The following is a 14750-nucleotide window of genomic DNA, read 5'->3' as shown; positions in this document are numbered from 1 at the left end:
CGTTGCTCAGTTGTTTTCTCCTTAGATAGGACAGGATGGCTCGAGGGGGCTGGAGTTGGGTATTGCCTTCCCCAGGTTAGGCTCTGGGAAAATAGTTGCCCCTGAGGCCAGGCCTTGGTGAGAAGAGCTAACTGCGCTGGCGTATTTCAAAATGGTTCCTTTTCTCCTCCCACGCCAGACAAGGAATTTCCCCCCGCCCCCCCAATTCCCACCCCCGTATATTTGGTGTTGCTTGTGGGGACCTGGTCAAGCTCCTGGAGGTAAATCTCACAAACTTGTGGAGAGGCTCCCTGGAGAGTTTTTAACTTGGACTTGTCTATCCTGAGCTTCCCACCATGCATCAGTCACAGTTCCTGTTCTCCCACGTGGCACTTGTTCTCACGTGGCTTCTGCTCGCCTCTGTGCTGGTAAGCCGAGACCTCCTGTATTCACCTGTCTCCCGGTCCTGGGGGCAGCCATTCACCCTGTGTCCTCACTTCTCTTGACATCTGTTTAGGTTTCTACTTGCTGTGAGGACGGAGTGGTGGCCTCAAGCCCCTTATGTGCCGAACTGGAAAACAGAAAGTCCCAAGAAGTTTTTACAACCCCTTTGTCTCCGACACTGTGCCATTAAACAAGACAGTGAGCGTGATTACCACCATGCCCATTTTATGTTATCCTTTTTTCTTTAAGATTTAATTATTTGAAACGGACTGGGGAAGTTGCAGTGAATGGTGACAGCATGACTTTTAAACTTATAAGAACGTCATTGCCAATAACTATCTCCATTACACCCAACATTCTATAGCATCTCCTAGTAAACTCTAGAATTACACTCTAACAATAAGAAATACCCTCTGATCCATGATCTGACCTAAATCAAAAAACCTAATAGAAATCAGGAAGAAGCAAGGTCGCTGACCTCAAAGAAACTGTTTGGTGTCTGAGGGCCTTTCGTGAAAAGTAGGGGTCGTCCGTGCCTCCTGGCTGTGCTCGCCTTGTCTGAGTGACCCTGAACTCATTCTGACAGAGGGGACACCTGCAAGGACACGATTGGGAAATGTAGGCAAGACCCAGGTAAATGTTTCTGCTGAGTGGAATTGGTGCTGGGAGAAGGAGACCAGGGGTTTGAGAAGATCATTTCCTTCAGTGCTTTTGTTCGTTGACTGTGGCAGCTACTGCATGTTATTTCAAACATCACCTCCGACGCTGTCTGGTGTACGTCCCTGCTCTGGAGAGGCTGGACCGGGGAGAGCCATCCTGCCCAGGCTCCTTTAAGAAGCACTTGTTGCTCTCCAGTTGGAACCGATTATTGTCTGCATTCTTATGGGAGTAAGCAAGCATTCTAGATTATACCAAACAGATGCGTCCATGAGAGACGTGGAAAGCAGCAGCGAGCGATGGAAGGCGGCACGAGTGAGGGAGTGGGACCTGCAGCATGGATTGGAGGCCTTTGTTCTCGCCGAGGCCAAGGTCTGCTCTGTGGGCCCAGCAGCATGCGGTCTGGTTAGTCGGCAGTGGGGGCTGTGAGGTTTCTGCTAGAAAAGTCTCATTGTCTGGTTGGTGCTTCTTCTGGTTGCTTATTCCTATGTAGTATCCAAGCTTAGCTCGCTGGTCCTCCTGGAAGTTCTGTACCAACTCTGCTTAAACTAGCCGGGTGGATTCGGTCGTTCGAGATTAAGAAAACCTGGCCTCTTGCTGGTTGCAGGCGATGAGGTGGCGGGTGGATGGGCACACAATCCGTTCATGTCTCTCTCTTCTCCAGTGCTTCCAGATGACCAACTAAGACTCCAGGGCCCGAAGGACGGTTCTGATGGACCAGCTAAGAGACCTGAACCAAATTTCTTAAAATACACTCAATAGGCCAATCTGAAAAGTTCAGAATCTCCTCACAAACTCGACCCTGAAAACTCTTCTGATATCTTTATGTTCAAGCAAGCATATCTTGAGGAAATTAAATATACCCGTATTTTATACAGGAAGCCCACTTCAAATGGCCTCAAAATAGCTAAAATTCTTTTTAAAAAAAGAAATTTGAAAGGAAAATGTTGTGTAATCCAATTCGTTAGGGAAGAGTTTGAGAAGTTGGTTTTGTTGGGTTTTTTTTTTTTTTTTTGTCATTTCTTTTACATCTCTGAATTCAGAACTTTTTTATTAGGCTCTAACATAAGTTTTCCATGTCATAAATGTTCCCTTTAAAAAAAAAAGATAATTTTTAAGCAATTGCATTTGTTCTGAGGACCGGTCTAGCTCTGCCATTTCCCTGTCAGGGCAGCCTACCCTTATTTTAAATCTAGAGGTTGACTCGTAAGTAGAACTCATTCACTAATTCACGCACGAAAACCACGATCTGGAAGCCCAGGACACAGTGAGCACATAAATAGTTACTCAGTAAATAAGTAATGAGGGTGGAAGAGGGAAAAGAAAGTTGGTTCACCAAAACTACATTTCTTTTATTTTGAAATTGAGTATAGAAAAATGTAAAGCGGATGGGGATAGAATAGGTTTTCAGCACCATAAAAGGAATCTGATGTCCGTGACAAAGATGTCCCCATCTTAGGAAAGCACTCCTCCTCTCACTCAGTTACTGTGGCAGAAACCTGGGAGTTATGCTTGGCACTCCCGGCCCTCTCTCTTCTCAGAGATGATCCATCACCAGACTTCTCCATTCCAACTCCAACATGTTTCTTGAATTCTTCCACGTCTTTCCAAGTCTCCTGGCAATGTCCGAGTCCAGCTGAACATCATCTCTGGCCCGGGTGAGTGCAGTAGCCTCCTGACTGACCCGCCGGCCACCACGCCTGGCCTCCGACAAGCCATTCTCCGTAGAGTAGCAGAACCAACGTTTCACACGGGGCAGCGGACCACAGCACGCCACACCACAGGCCTGCCCACCCTGCCAGGTGCATCTCACACACCGTCCACCACACTCCACCGCCCCCCTTCCAGTTCCTTACAGGCCAGCCTCCTCTTTTTCTCAGAGCCCACACAAGAGAACATCTTATCTGCCTGGAATGTCCTTCACTGACTCTTCGTGGGATTTACTCAGCTCTGAGCTAACTGCCACTTTTCAAGCCAGGCTCTCTCCCACTCTCTCCCCATACCCTCATGTCTAGATGGTATGTCCCACCCCCAGCCCTTCGTACTCTCCCAGCACCTGTTCTTTTCCTGCAGAAGGTCTCAGAGTTTGTAATTATATTTACTCCTATCTTCTCTGTGTATGTCACTTCCTCACTAGACTTCAAGCTTCTCGAAGACTGAACTCTTCCCTATTTTGTTTACCTTTATGTCCCTAGATCCTAACACTGTGCCTGCACATAGCAGGTTCTTGTGCGTATCCGTTTTCATTTCTGGACAGATCAAAAAGCTGCTTAGGATATTAACTCAGCAGGGGTTAGCAATAAGCAACAAAGGGAGAATTAAAGCAACAAAACTCTGATTGAAAACAAATCCGGCTAGTACCTCCATAAACTGGGGAAAGGAAATGACAATGAATTACCTATAAAGCTCACTCCATGGTTGTTTCCACCTTCCACTCTGCAAAAATATAGGTAAAGGTTCTTGGGGCGCCCGGGTGGCTCAGTCGGTTAGGCACCTGCCTTCGGCTCAGGTCATGATCCCAGGGTCCTGGGATCGAGCCCCATATCAGGCTCTCCTCTCAATAGCAAGTCTGCTTCTCCCTCTCTCTCACTTTCACTCTCTTTCAAGTAAATAAATAAAATCTTTTAAAAAATATGTACATATAGGGGCGCCTGGGTGGCACAGCAGTTAAGCGTCTGCCTTCGGCTCAGGGCGTGATCCCGGTGTTATGGGATCAAGCCCCACATCAGGCTCCTCTGCTATGAGCCTGCTTCTTCCTCTCCCACTCCCCCTGCTTGTGTTCCCTCTCTCGCTGGCTGTCGATATCTCTGTCGAATAAACAAATTAAAAATAAAAAGTCTTAAAAAAAAAAAAAGAAAATACCCTCAAGACACAGGGCAGCACGCGAACCCTGTCTCTATCTCTGTCAAATAAATAAAATTAAAAAAATATATATGTATATATAGATAGATAAAGGTTCTTGAAATTGGACTTGCAATAACCAGCTTGTAAAGCAGCTTGCATTATCTACTAACATTACAGATAAGCACACCCAGCAATCCACTCTTACTGTATAACCAACAGAAACATGTGCAAGCGTGTTCAGAGCACCATTATTCATAACAATCCTAAACCAGAAACCACCCAGTGTCCACCAACAGTAGGCTAGATACATAAATCATGGTTTAGAGCTTATGCGATATAAAACTACAACCACAGGCAGCATCACGGGTGAATTTCACAAACATAATGGCGAGAAGGAAAAAAAAAAAAGATCAGATGCCCAAGCTACAACGTATGTGATTCCGTTCATATAGAACTCAAAAAAAAACCAGACAAAATTAAACTATGGTGTTTAAGGATACATGCCTAAATGTATCCCTAAACGTGAAAGCACCAATCCTAAGAAAGACCAAGATAGCGATTGTCATAAAATCAAGATACTAGTTACCTTTGGGGAGCTGGGGGGGGGGGCGTGAGGGGGTCTCTGCATTGTTGAGAAAGTTCTAGGTCTTGACCAGGGTGATAGCTGCATAAGTGTTCGCTTTCAGGTAAATATCGAACTGTTTTTTTAAAAAACTAACTATTCAAGAATCACTTATTGAAAATACCAATTCTTGAGCCCAAGTCCCAGAGAGTCTGATTCAATGGGTATACCTCGGGCCCATTTTTAACAAAGAACTCGAGAGATTCTAATGCAGGTGGTCCTCAGGCCAGGCTTGGGGAAATAAAGAGTGACAACCTCGTAGCTGGAAAGGATTTTAAGGGACAGTCAGAAAGCTTACCCAGATTCCCCATTTATTGCCTTGGCATGGTGAGCTGGGGGCTTCAGGATCGCGCCTTCAAGAACTCCTTTGATCCAGGCATGGAGCCCATTGGTAGGGGACAGAGATACAAAGACCACTTGCAACCCAGCAACGGTTTAAGTAAACCTGGAAACAAAGTGAGGGAGAAGCTCAGAATTGCACTGCAGTGTCTCTAAGGTCACAGCTGTGTGTCTCATGAGAAAATCGACCATCACACAGTTTCTTAACTACAATGGATCGCTTTCTTAGCTTTTAAAATGCCAGTCATATGATCTTCACTGGGATCATTTTGCTTATTTATCACGCACCAAGGGCCATTATCTTGCAACATATGATAGAGATAACCAGGCCCGGTCTTGGCGGAGGCATGAAATCCCTATGTGCTCGTGTGCAGTAAAGTGTGCCCTGCAGAAAAAGACTGGTTTTCTAGGGAGACACACTCACAAAATGCAGGAGCGTGGAATGAGCAGATCCACTGTTCCCTGGCCTTTCTTCACAGAGCTTTCTCTCTGGACAGCATCTCCTGGGCCCCAGGATCCTTCCAGGTGCCGCCCCGACCCCCTCCACCCACAGGGCTCTGTGCCTGCCGGTCTGGTGAACAAGCAGCAGTGATACCTGGAGGCTGCCGTTCAGTCCCACTGGGCTGAAGTCACCATAGAAAACCGCTCAGCCAGAACTAGCCAAATATACCCATTCATCAGAACGCCTTGCCTCTTAAAGTTAGGTCCTAAGCCCTAATGCTACTTGCCAAAGAAGCCTGTGTTGGGCCGGGCTGCGTTTCGGTTCCCTGAAGACTTGTGATATCTCTCTTTTTAGCCTGCCCCTCAACCCCTCTGGGGTTCTATGATTTTTTGAGAACCTACGCTTAAGATTCCTCCAATGTTGACTGAAACCAGACATGTTTGGGACACATCTGGAATCCCTATCTTTCCTTTCCTGGCCCGAGCTGGCAGCTTTCCCCGAAAACCCCCTACTCTGATGATCCCACCTGCCACCTGGAATCCACCCACCGCCGACCCCCAGCCCCCTGCACCCCAAGCTCTATTTTTGCCCCAGTAGGTTCCCACCAGCCAGAGGAGTGCCTTCTGTGTTTCCGCCTCCCCCTCCCAGCTACAAGCCCACTCACAAAGGGAGGCTGCTGGGAAGACTGTGTTCCTGAACCAGAGCATTAAAATCAGGGTGGGCTTTGAGGAAAACGATCAGGGGGCACTCTGCTTCCATGACTTTATTGAATTTGGAAAGTCTGTGGAGGAAAAAGTATTATACATACACAGGCATAACCTCTTAACACATTTTCCAAGGATCTCAAATGAAAAAATTTAATACACAAAATGGGAAGGACTGCAACTTTGTGGGTGGTATCATGGAAAAAGCTTTGGGCCAGGAGGAGAGAGAAAAGGATTCTCTTCTCATTTCTGCCAATAAATAGTTTGGGGCCTTACGCAAATTGCTTGGTCTTCAGTTTCCTTATTTCTACGAGGAAGTACTTGGATTTACCAACAATTTCTTCCAGCTCAGAGATCCGTTAAATTTATGGGTCCACATTATCATATGATATTACCGTAAGGACTATGTGAGCAAAAACTTGACCTCAAGTCTTAACTGCGCAACCATCCTTTTCCTCTCTGTCCTGGGTAATATTACCTTTCCAGTAGAGCCTGCTGGGCCAGAGGCCCACGTGCCCATCACACGTGTATACCATCCCTCAATAATTAGCTTATTTCTCTCCCGCCCCACCCCTGGATTGCAGAAAGAACAAACTATACATATAATGTAACAGGAACAAACAACCAGGGTTGGGACAATGTAAATAAGTCTGGAAAACCCCAACCAGAGAGTAAGACATTCAAGTCCCATAGAGTTGTTATAGTTCTGTCTCAAATTTGGCCCCAAACTTCCTGGAAGCAAGGAGAAAAAGGCAGCCCCACAGATACACAATGAGCATCTTGGAACAGAGAATTCACAAACACATGAACCAATGCTTTCAAGGATGTGTGGCTTCCCTACACCCCATTTCCAAAAGCCACCCCTGGGGCTTTTCATCTGGGAACCAAAATCAACAGAGTGAATCCTGCACTCAGCAGCCAGCCCTCAGTGAAATCAGTGGGGGAAAGCATCTGGCTTGTTTTTGTACCATTTCTCACAAAACCTGCAGTAGTCTGACTGTCTGAAGCTATGAAGTCAGCTGACTATCAGAGCTACACAGGAAACGGAAGCAGTGTCAGGGGGACAATGCATGGTAGAGTTGGCCAGAACTGTTTTCACTGAATGGTTAGGGAAGTCCTTTCTGATCTGGTGGCACCTGAGCAGAGATCTGGAGGAAGTAAGGGAGTGAGTCTCCTGGATCCCTGAAGAGAGCATTTCATGTGCAGAGAGAGCAGCAAGTGCAAAGGCCCTGAGGTAGAACACAGTTGGTGTGTTGAAGGAAAAGGCAGGAGGGCAGTGTGACTGGAGTCAGGTAAGTGCTGGGACTGGTGACTGGGAGCTGGGATCAGAGAGGAATCATGTTGGGGGCAGCATGGAGGGCAGACTGTGTGGGGCCAGCAAGGGCGTTGGCTTTCATTGTAGATGAAACAGGAAGACAATTGAGGCTTTTGAGCAAGCGCAACTAATGTATGTAGCCAGAAATAAGTGCTGTAGTTTCCCCCTCCTTCTGACACACCCAGAAGCCACAAACAGAGAGAGCCGGCACCCCTGTTCTGCCATTGATCGGGTCTTCACCACCCAACCTGAAGATTCAAGGTAGGCATAGCCCTGGGAGTGAGCAGCTCCTTAAATTCTCATCCTAGTCCGGAACTTGGCCCCTAAGGCCAGTGGTTTCCAAATGGCCTTTGTGCCTTGTGTCCTGAACTTCTTCAGAGAGATGCTCAGAGACGTGATCAATGGGCTCTAAGCACCCACCCCTGCCTGCTTCAACAAGTGAGTTCTGTTTCCACCTGCGTCAAAGCTGCTGTTTCTTTTCTTTCTTTCCTTTTAAGGTTTTATTTTTAAGTAATCTCCACACTCAACACGGTGCTCGAACTCACAACCCCGAGATCAAGAGTCGCACGTTCTACTGACTGAGCCAGCCAGGTGCCCCAGAGCTTCTGTTTCCTGTCAGTCAGTTATCACTTGCAAAACAGCTGCCTGCAAAAAAAGGATTGGAGGATAGTCATTGTACTGCCCTCGGTTATCCGTAAGCGGGTATGGGAAGGTGGATGGAGGAAGCCAGCAGGAGAAGGCAGAACTTATTCTCCTAAATTGTTGCAACTGTGTACAACAAACAGGCATAGATTTTGTTTGTTTGTTTTAAAGGAAACATGATATGGAAAAATTAAAACCTGTGAAATTACTGGAAGATGCTGGGATGTGGCCATTCTGAGGTGGTCCTTGGTGGGAGCTGTTCAGTCTGGATAGAGAGAAGGCTGGAAGAGAGAGAAGAAAAGAGAAGCTTTGCCTAGTGGATACCCCAAAATTTTCTGGACTTAATAATAATAAAAGGCAAAACTTCATTTGTCCAAAGAAAGCGTGTAGAACTGGATGGTTGTCTGTCATGGTCATAGCCAAGCAAAAAGCAGGGTACAGAGAAGGCATCTCTATTAGTGTTCTCACCGTAACAAATGCTGCAAACCGAGTGGATTAAAATGAGCAAGCCGTATGCTCTCATCTTCTGGAAGCTAGACGTCTGGAAGTAAGGAATCAGTAGGGCAATGCTCCCTTCAAAGACTCATGGGGAGAAGCCTTCCTTTCCTCTTCCAGCTTCTGGTAGCTCTGAACGTTCCTTAGTCTGCGGTCCCATTCTCGGCCTCTGGCTCCACACAGCCTTCTCCTCCTTCTCCTTAGATGTCTCTTTTTTTTCCTCCTCTTAATCAAATATTAATATTTTTATTATGTCATTTCATCCCCTGTGGTTCTCTTAAGGGGCATACTGGGTTTGTTTTTTTTTTTTAGTGTTCCATGATTCATTGTTTGCGTATAACACCCAGTGCTCCCTGCAATACATGCCCTCCTTAATACCCATCACCGGGCTAGCCCATCCCCCCACCCCCCTCCCCTCTAAAACCCTCAGTTTGTTTCCCGAAGTCCATAGTCTCTCGTGGTTCATTTCCCCCTCTGTTCACCCCCCCTTCATTTTTCCCTTCCTTCTCCTAACAATTTCCCTGCTATTCCTTATGTTCCACAAATGAGTGAAACCATATGATAATTGTCTTTCTCTGCTTGACTTATTTCACTTAGCATTATCTCCTCCAGTCCCGTCCATGTTGCTGCAAATGTTGGGTAATCGTTCTTTCTGATAGCTGAGTAATATTCCATTGTATATATGGACCACAACTTCTTTATCCATTCATCTGTTGAAGGGCATCTCTGTTCCTTCCACAATTTCCCTAGGTGTCTTATAAGGCTCACTTGGACTTAGGGCCCACCCTACACCTAGGATGATCTCTTCTGGAGCCTTCACTTAATTGTATCTACAAAGACTTTACAAATAAGGACACATTCCAGGCTATGACATATCTTTTTGGGAGCCTCAGTCGAACTCCCTGAAGGGGCACTTCTAGAGACAACAAGAGCCCACGGTAAATGGTGGATGTTACGGCCTCCACCACCAGGGAGAAGCAGGGATGTTGCCAAGACACAGTGAAATGTCCAGCGCAAAGTAACTGCACAGAGTAAGAATTCAACTCCACACACGTAGGAAGCCAGGGAGAAGCAGGGATGCAGCCATTCAGAAACTGCAAGGGGCCCGAAGCTGGAAAGCAAACAGCTAGATGAAGTCTCCTGAAGTCACGGGAGCAGGTGGGACATGAGCAGTGGGTCAAGGGCGTAGCTGGCACCAGGGAGGGGAGGGCTGGGTGTGGCACATCAGTTTGGGACCCCGGGAGCCGCGCAGCGGTTTGGGACCCAGGCTGCACTTTGGAATCACCTGGGAACTTCTTTTGTGTTTTTGTTTTTAAAGATTTTATCTATTTATCTGAGAGAGAGGGAGCACGGGCAGGACCAGGACGAGGGGCAGAGACAGAGGGAGAAACAGGCTCCCCACGCTGAGCAGGGAGCGCAGTATGGGGCTCCATCCAGGGACCCTGAGATCAGGGCCTGAGCCAGAGGCAGATGCTTAACTGACTGAGCCACCCAGGCGCACCACCTGGGAACTTCTTTGAACAATGTTAAAAGCCAGGCCCCTCCCTCAGAGATTCTGATTTAATGGGGTTGGGTTGGTGCCAGGGCACTGGTGTTTTTTATAAGTCCCCAGGGATCCCGGCGTGCAGCTGAAGTGGCCAAAACAGCAGCAGCGGGGAGGTGGCCCAAGACTCGGGGCCTCCCCAGGCCCTGAGGCTCTCATGGGACAAGCACTCTCCCCGGGTGGGGGGGGGGGATGCCAGGACCCAGAGATAGCAGCCACGGTTCTCTTTACTGTGCTTTAAGCACTCCCGTCACACTATTACCTTAGCTTTGCTCCTGCGGCCAAGCGGGTTGTGAGCCCCGCCATGAATACACACTGTTCTGATTTTGCTTTCCATCTGCTTCTGCACAGCTGGAGTGATCGTGCTTACTTAAAAAATATATATATATACATATATATATATATGTGTATATATATATATATATATGTATATATATATATATAGTGTCACACTCTGTCACGAAACAAGGCCACTACAATCTTAGTGAGTATATTCTCTGTGCTGTACTTTTCATCTCCATGACTGATTTACCTTGAGAACAAAGTACGTTTGTGCCTCTTAATGTAGAAAGCCATTTCAATCATTCATAATTCAACTTCTTCATTTATAGGTGAGAAAACTTGTGCCCTGGAAAAGTCCCGAACCTTCCCTGAGGTTGCAGAAATGGTTCAGGGCGAGCACTGAACGCCAGCCCCGGACCTCAAGTCCCGGTTCCCTGTGCTCCTCCCACAGCACAGTAACTGTCTAGACTGGTTTGTTTTCTGTCTTTTACTGGCATTTTTAGGAGGGCTTAGCATGATCTTTAAACCTGGATGTTTCGCTGTGGAATCTCAGAGCATTTAAAACTCATGACCCTGAGATCAGGACCTGAGCTGAGATCAAGAGTGGGACGCTTAGCCGGCAGAGCCACACGGGCGCCCCAAAGCATGAGCACTGAGTCATGTATGGAATTGTTGAATCATTATGTTGTGTACCTGAAACTAGTATAACATTGTATGTTAGTTATACTTCAATAAAAATAAATGAATAAAAGAATTATGTTAGACCCTTACAAAAATAGATAGGTAGGTAGATCATAGATGATAGAGAGAGAGAGAAAATAGAGAGAAAGAGAGAGAGAGATAAAATGGCTTTCTACATGCACCATAATCCAAATCCACGGGAATGAGCTAAAAATTAGAAAGGAGCTGTTATTTGTGTTTAGTGAGGACCAGCATTAAGCTGGGTGTTTAGTGAGATATGTTTTCTCAATAAAATTTTACAAGATATCATGACCCAGGTGATTCCCTCACTCTCTCTCTCCCTTCTACAGCTGAGAAAACTGAGATTTCTTGGCTTAAATGATTTTTCCCAAAGTCACACAGCTTGTAAGAGATGGAAGTTGGGATTGCCAACCTCGGTTTATTTGACTCCACAATTCATAAAAACATGATTCTCTGGGGCGCCTGGGTGGCGCAGTCGTTAGGCGTCTGCCTTCGGCTCAGGGCGTGATCCCGGCGTTATGGGATCGAGCCCCACATCGGGCTCCTCTGCTGTGAGCCTGGTTCTTCCTCTCCCACTCCCCCTGCTTGTGTTCCCTCTCTCGCTGGCTGTCTCTCTCTCTGTCAAATAAATAAATAAAATCTTTTAAAAAAAAAAAAACATGATTCTCTATACTTGCAATTTTGTTTTTGAGTTTTCATCATTAGTTGGAGCCTAGAACAATCCATGAGAAACGGCGGGTGCTCAGTACATGGTTTTAGGGTGAGTGAGTGTTGACTCTACAATTCATTATCAAACTGATTTACCACAAATCCACAGCACTTAGAATAGTACCTAGCACACAGGAGGTGCTCAATGAGTATTCGTTATCATAGATCACTCCCAGAACATAGTGATCCAAAATGCTGTTACAGCTAAAAGGACCAACAAGCTCAAATGTTTGGTCTAAAACGATCCTGGGCAGCTGAATAAGGCGAAAATAGCACATCCTAACAGAGAACAGGCTGTGTGCTATTTACTGTGCTACGCGGCTGTCCCAGCAAGACTTCAACTACCTCCGCTCTAAGTACCTGCATAGAGAAGAGAAGGAGCTGGAGAAAATTCAGAGTTAGAAGTGCGTTCGTGGGGGCGCCTGGGTGGCTCGGGTCATGATCCCAGGGTCCTGAAGCCCCGTGTTGGGCTCCCTGCTCAGCGGGGAGTCTGCTTCTCCCTCCCCTCCCAGCTTGTGCTCTCTCTCACTATCTTTGTCTCTCTCTCTCTCTCAAATAAATAAATAAAAATCTTTAAAAAGAAAAAAAGAAGAAGTTTTTTGTGAGTGAACAGCCTTAGAACTATGGAATCCTCAGTCTCCAGTGCTCCCTTCTCAGCCTTCATCTTCTCAGCCAATCAACAGAGTTGCAACTTTCTCAATCCATGGTCTGTCTCCAGTCTGAAAGCTACCAGATCATCTCCAAGGCAATGTTTGTGTTCAAACATTCCAAAAATCTAAGCTGAAAAAGGCAATTGTGTTTGACACGACACTTAAACTGATTCAAAGATACGCTGCGTTAGATCACCACAATCTAATTTTAGAACATGTCCAGTGTCCCTCAAAGAAATCCTAGACACATTAGCAGTCTTCCTGGTCCCTGCTTTGCCATCCTCTACTCTAGGCATGGAATTTGTATAGATGATAAATAGCTAGCAAGCTAGATAGAGTTTGATTTATTACATATATGTACTATGTATATGACATCTTACATGTATATTTTCTTATATGTACACTACATGTATATACACAATTGACCTTGAACTACATGGGGTTAGGGGTACTCACTGCCTGCTCAGTCAAAAATCTGTGTATAACTTCTGACTCCCTCAAAACTTAACTACTGATAGCCTACTGTTGATGAAAAGCCTTACTGATAACATAAACAGTTGATTAACACATATTTTATATATTATATGTGTTATATACTGTATTCTTACAATAATGTAAGCTAGAGAAAAGAAAATATTATTAGGAAAATCAGAAGGAAGAGAAAATACATTTATAGTACTGTACCGTATTTATACAAAAAAAAAAAATTCACATTATGAGAGGACCTGCCCAGTTCAAGTCTGTGTTCTTCAAATGTCAACTGTATATTCTCCAGAGAAGCAAAACCAATAGGAAATATGTAAGGATATATGCTATTTACATATGTTAGGATATATATTAAATGTTATATATAAGGGTATATGTTAAATATATTGGGATATATATTATATGATATATATATAGGATATATATAGTTCTCCTATTGATAATATTTCTCCGAAGAACTCTGGCTAATACACCAGTCTTTTGCCTGAACGGATTCATTGTTGAATTCCTATGACTTAGGATGGATTTCCTGGGGAAGATTTCTGGGACTCTGACGTATGTGGGGCAGGCCAGGAAGCTTGCTCGGGCAGCTTTCTTGGGCTGACGTCAATTCCCAAGGAGGGACTTCGCTGTGAGCTTCTATCAGCCACCTTCCGCGGCAGCTTGGAGAATGAGGGCCCTGTCCTGAAGGGGGAATCAGGGCCCCACAGTATAGCATCTGCTACACCATGGATGTTTCCATTTTCACCAAATGAATGTGAAATTTGGGATTTTTTTTTTTACTAAATCAATTAAGAGATAAAAATCATCCTTTGTAGTCTGGCAAGATGTTCCTTAGCTGTTTAAGAGCTTTAGCAAGCAAAGCTGAATAAGAAACAAAGAAAATTCACCCTTGCTAAGTGATGAAAGAATTCTACAGCAATTGGCAAGAACAGGGAGTGTTGTGTTTAGATATTAAAAGAAAACCTCTAAGGTACTTACACAAAACGCTGGCAGTCAAAATGGAGAGTCTCACACAGAAAGACAGGCAGGCTGACAGACTGACAGAAAGACCAATAGTTCTCAAGGCAAACATCTTAAGTTACAGCAGCTCTTGGCTTATTTATTTTCCCCATTAGGTAGTGCGTTCACAGGACCTTCATGTGGTACGCTGAAGATCAAAGTACATTTTTTCAGAGGAGGAAAAAAAAGAACAGAAAGGACCAACTATTCCAAATATACATTTGTTCTGAGTTGTGAATATTTTCCATCCTTTGTTGTAGGAAAATAAGTTGAAGACAGGAAAGAACTAGGTGATAGAATCAACTGTGTACATATCTTTGTCAAGGGAGGACGCCAAATTCAACACAGCGTTAGCCTGTCTGTAAGCCGAAGCTTTCAGAATGTAAAATAATCAGGGACTCCCCTGCTCCATATATCTTTTGCTGTTATTACATTTGAGACATTTGTAGAAGTCAATTTTCTTTTAAAGAAAAACAACAGCATATTGAGACTTCTAGATACCACAGCATTTTCATGGTCTCACCCTTTTTTTAGCCTCAGACAAGAACTTTCTACTGCAGAGTCCTAGTTCCCCTTCTCTTTCAAGTATAGTTTAGATTAAAGGGCTCCTTCTACATTATACTAGTACTTCCATGAAAAGAAAAATCACAGGTTATGTTCTTGAAATTTCCCCAATAGAAAAGTATTCTAATACACATTCCCAACACAATTCAACACATATTCATCATTGGCCTTCTGTGTGCCAGATACCGTCCCAGGAGCTGAGGCTACGCTCATTGACTAAGACACTGTTCTTACTTTCAAAGCCCGAGGAAGATTGACAATCCCAATGCGAGGCAGGAAATTCCAAGACAGCACGTAAAGGAGCAGGGGCATGATGCTTTGGAAGCCATC

The 14750-nt window shown here is 45.2% G+C and overlaps 1 long non-coding RNA gene across 3 annotated transcripts; it reads left to right on the top strand.

The window, feature by feature from the left end:
* The first annotated feature begins 7099 nt into the window (after nt 1–7099).
* On the top strand, nt 7100–11572 carry LOC117796984. 3 transcript variants are annotated; one of them, XR_004621789.1, is made up of 4 exons: nt 7100–7323; nt 7532–7607; nt 7844–8535; nt 10638–11572. It is a non-coding gene; the product is annotated as an uncharacterized LOC117796984 (long non-coding RNA). The 3 variants fall into 3 exon arrangements; XR_004621788.1 differs by lacking the exon at nt 10638–11572 and having other exon boundaries at nt 7844–8868; XR_004621790.1 differs by lacking the exon at nt 10638–11572 and having other exon boundaries at nt 7434–7607; nt 7844–8868.
* Nucleotides 11573–14750: the final 3178 nt, after the last annotated feature.

The sequence above is a fragment of the Ailuropoda melanoleuca genome, chromosome 17 (assembly GCF_002007445.2).
Source record: "Ailuropoda melanoleuca isolate Jingjing chromosome 17, ASM200744v2, whole genome shotgun sequence".
Lineage (NCBI taxonomy): Eukaryota > Metazoa > Chordata > Mammalia > Carnivora > Ursidae > Ailuropoda > Ailuropoda melanoleuca.
Note: the sequence above shows the minus strand (reverse complement) of the source record. Positions and strands in the feature narration are given on the sequence as shown.